Here is a 5,000-nt window from a genome sequence, read left to right as displayed (position 1 = left end):
GACCTTGGAAGCATTACGCACTCATTACAGCGAGTTGCCTAGGCCATCGAAGGTTAGTATTGAACAGAGCATGATTACCTTCCGAGGTAGGCTCAATTGTCTGGGGCAAAACTCTCCCATATGGGTTAAAAAGGTTTGCATTAGCTTCCTTAAGTGGAATATTAATAGATTTTCTAAATTTTCTATCTAAAGAAGCATTACTATTTATTGTTAAAGAAATGAAATGTTAAACCTAATAGAACCATCATAACTGGTAAAGCAGCAGTGTTCATGGTTTGTGCAGTGTGAATGTTGGTACACGTAGATATCTTACAGGATCTAACTAGTGTGATCTGTATGACAGAGGACCTTGAGGAAGTTTCTTGTAAGAAAAACCTGGTACTTAAAGAGGCTAGGTAAAAATCAAAGATTAGCAAAATTGCGCTAAATGAGCTGAAATGCATCTGACTGCCAAGTAATACATGATAACAAGGTGCCTGTGACTCCTTGGTACAACAAAAATATTCTAGCTTCCAATGAGTTCTTTATTGAACGTGAAGATGTGTTCCATCAGTGGACTAAAGCTACCAATACCCATAAAGCTGTAAAGAGGTCCCGTATGGTAAGTGAATACAACAGGTGGTGGTGTAGATTTTAATTTTCAAATCGTCAAAAATTACAAAAGCCCAAAGTGCACATAGAAATTGACTGGCAGAGTGGTATTCCATTTACTCGATGTAACTACTAATTGTTGACTGGAATATAGAAATGATATTCAAAATCCGACCAGTATCTAAACTATTCTTAGCAGATCAATTCATGCCAGGTGATTTCCTTGACCATACCATAGACCATCAAAGTATTTTTGATGCAAGTCTCTCTGCAGACGACATTACTGACTCAGAGACTGAACCTTTGCCAAAGGTAGTTTGGGATTTTCTCCTCTACCAATCAGGAATGAAAGAAAGTGATGCATCCCAATAATTACTGATGGTAAGAACTCATTCCGAAGAACAGTACCATGATATTGTGTTCTCAGAATAAGATATTTCTCTGCAACTAAATAAAGGCAAAACAAGGATTTTGCATAGAGATATTCTACTGATGATTCAGATTTCATTACTCTTGTACCAAAGAATAACCTCATAAGAGATTTATGTTTTTATATCAGAAGGAAACTATAACACTACTATTGTAATTTATCCTAGTTTTGGACTAAAGAGTATTCCCATGGAGATATATGCATGATATTTTATTAAATGCACTCTTAGTAAGCATATATGGAGCATCTTTATTAGGGTCTGGAGAGCCCACGGGAACTTATAGCTAACATTCTAGTTTCTATTTGTGAACGGCTGGATAGTCTAGAAAAATGATACTCACTTTGGGTGCAAGAAGTCCCGGGTTCAAATCCCGGTCCAGCCAATATAGTCGTACCCTATACATACATAAAATATATTGCCCTGTAAGTAAATGGAAATTATGAGATTTAGCTATAACATGAATAAAAGAGCAGAAGTAACATTCAGTCTATATTCACCAGCGAAAAGCGTTGATTTGCTTAACAGCTGACAATGGTCAAGGGGTTTAACCGACTTTGTAGTTGGAACTCAGATTTAAGACGTATACAGTTCTATTTTCGTCTTGACAATTGTCTTCTGAATGGTTCACTGGCTCCAACCACCACAACACACTTGAAGTTATATGATAATTGGGCTAAGCCACAGTTGCACAGGGATGTTTGGTAACGTGAGGAACAACACCCATTCAAGTCCCTGGATCTGTTCATATTCGCGTTCTCAGAATTCAAACGGGCCAAACTCCGGCCATTTCAATTCTGAGGACGCGAATATGAACAGATCCAGGGACCACTTTCAGCAGTCCTTGCTCAGCTGTTCATGGAAACCCTTGAGTCTGACCACTATCGAAGCATTGTGCGAAGAAACGTAGTCTGGCTCTACATAGACGACATACTCGCTGTAGTGCCGACCAGGACGAGCATGCCAGATCTCCACAGACAAAATGCAGCACACTCTTCCATACAATTTATCACAGAAGATAAAAAGAGATGAACAGCTCTCTTCTCGTCGCTCACCTGATTACCGACGTGATCTGACCACCCAGTACTGGTATATATACTCTTCTATGTACCTCTTGTCAATTTCTAAGACAGGGACCAACCACCGGGCTGGTAACAAGGGTATGCCACATGCTTACTCCGTGGTAGCTGGATCGCTTGCTTGCAATTCAGCCTCCACGATAAGCATACAGTTTAAAGAAAACACATGAGCTAACTAGAAATAGTTGACACAGGACGGGCCACTCCAAAGAAAAGGCCCGGGCGAAGCATGACTTCGCAGATCTAACTGAAGTGACTGATCTCTTGTCTCAAGTCAACTAGAAATAGCTGACACAGGCCGGGCCATTCTAGAGAAAAGGCCTGGGCGAAGCTAGACTTCGCAAATCTCTCCTTCCATTGTATGGTACAGTAGATGAGTGTCGGACAGATTTATTAATGATAGTAATAAGCTGTACCTTGTTTTCTGCAACTACGAGACACACCTTACACATCAAGAGTCGGTTGCTGGCGATGGCTGGTGTTCTCTCCTGTTCGATTTGCTTAATGATTTTAGTGCATTAACTACCAAATACCAGTTAAGTCTCCATGGTCTTCAGACAGCTTGAACTGCATGATACTAAATTCCTAATGAAGTCGTGCATAACCACGATCTGATTAGAGGATGAAGCCACAGAACAGTACATCCATCTAATTGTATTTATTCTCTAATTATATTTGTTTTCTCAACAGAGATATAGTCAAATTATGAAAAGATTCATAATGTGATTCATACTCAAATAGAAGGAATAAGAACATGTATTTTAAAGTCTGGGAATTTTATTCATTGATGCAAGGAGGCGTGGAGGGTAGATCAGATTCCTACAGGGGGCGTGATAGTTAAAAGGTTAAGAACTACTAATCTTTACTATATCATCTGATATACGATTGTTAACATCAATTTGGAGCTTCTCCTTCATAGCCTTTGCTGATGGTAAATGCATCTCACTTGACTCCTCATGAAACACTTGGTGGTACTCCTGCATCTTATGTGGTAGCACATCCTACCTTTTGCAAATCCAATTACACACGTTTATCATAAACAACATTACCATTGTCTTTGACTGACTTTCTTAAGATAAAAATCAGGATAACATTACTTTTGAGGGGCTAAAAGGATTTAACGGATTAATAAGTGTAAGATTACTTCTTTTTTTTTTAGAGGAATCAATATAGATTCTGGAGGGGCCTCCATTATGGGTAGTTATGATGGCTGTGCACTTTTGTGTTTCAAAGCTTTAACATTTCTTCAGTTCTGCACATACGTATAGCCTGTGTGCCTATCGATTTTGTGTTGAAGACTGAAGCCAATTATTCTTGCAGGACTGACCCTAGCACATGAATGTGGACTCGATGAACTGATCTGACGAGATCCCGTTCCATACGCCAGGCTGCTATGCACACCAGACACGAGCTTTAGCAATGAATCAAGTGGCTTGCACAGAACGTAGTTAATACAAGTAGATCTGGAAATATAACCACACCACCGAATCAAGATCTGTCATTATGACAGAGACATAGAGAGGAATTTGCATATAACAATATGTAAAATGTAATGTACTTTCTTTCAGGGAGTGTTTGAGCAGGAATCGTCATACTATAGACTCATTCCGGATCATCATATAACGAGTTGATGAAACAATGATGAGAGAGAAGCGCTTCAAGTTCTACAGGGCAATCTTTTATTTACATTGTTTGGCCCTTTGTGGAGTATAAAAAATCCGTAATACAATACTAGTTAATTAACTACGGATGCGAATGGAGGTGTTTAGAAAAAAAATCATGTTATCAAGTAACGGACGACTGCTTGCGGTACCAAACATTTAATGAAATAATGATTGTAAATGATATATGTATACGCGCGTTTCTACAGATGTGCTACAACAATAATATATATAATAATAAAAGAAGCGAGAGAGAGAGAGAGAGAAGGAGAAAGAGAGAATGGAACTAAACCGTTAGACCATAGATTTTGCCAATTTCACAAATCATTTGAAAGATATATAACTATAAACAACCATATTGAAGAAAGTTTGCGCATTTACTAACTTTATTATGGATCATTATACGTTTTCGCTAGAGCCTCTTGAAATCTTGTGCTTTATTTGCGGGCCGAAGTCAACTCCTTAGAAGGAGCCATTAGTGTATATACGGATACTCCATTTATGCAAGCGTTACATATTGCAGTCATGATATTAAAATTAATCACAAATTGTAAAGGAAATTCGATAGCGTCAGTGGATCGGACCAACGAGAACGCCAGCCGGGTTGAATTAATATTTTCACATTTTTACTTGACGGTCTATTGGTCTAGGGTAGGGGTTCTTGGCCTGGGGTCCATTGACCTCTAGGGGATTCATGAATGGGTTTCAGGGGATCCGTGAAGGTCAACTGAAATTTACATTTATAGTATCATTATTATCATTTTATTTAATCTTTACTTGAACATTTAATAATACTAGTGTATCCCATATATGTGGCAATCAATTCTCAATATACTAAATTATGAACATTACATGCTAAGTTGTATATTTGATATTGCTAGGGACGGGGGTCCATAGCTTTCATCAGATTTTTAAAGTGGTCCGTGACTGTGGACAGGTTAAGAACCACTGGTCTAGGTGTACGATTAGTTTTGGTTGTCTGAGGTCTCGGTGTAACAGCCCAGACTACCCAGGGTTATTTTAGGCTAGTGTGTTTTATACTTGAGGTATAAGTTAGACTAGACCAGCTACACCAACGGGTATAAAATGGACTTGGCCAGACTATACCCCTTCCATTTTGCATGCAGCAAGTATATACTCACAGCTACGGCCATTCCTTTTGCATTGAATTTTACAGACCACCAAATTAAACTCAATCTTGAAAATTTATTTTGATTAAATAAACTTATAAATAATTTTTA

The sequence above is a fragment of the Penaeus vannamei genome, chromosome 2, assembly GCF_042767895.1.
Source record: "Penaeus vannamei isolate JL-2024 chromosome 2, ASM4276789v1, whole genome shotgun sequence".
NCBI classification, from domain to species: domain Eukaryota; kingdom Metazoa; phylum Arthropoda; class Malacostraca; order Decapoda; family Penaeidae; genus Penaeus; species Penaeus vannamei.
This window is presented reverse-complemented; position numbering follows the sequence as displayed.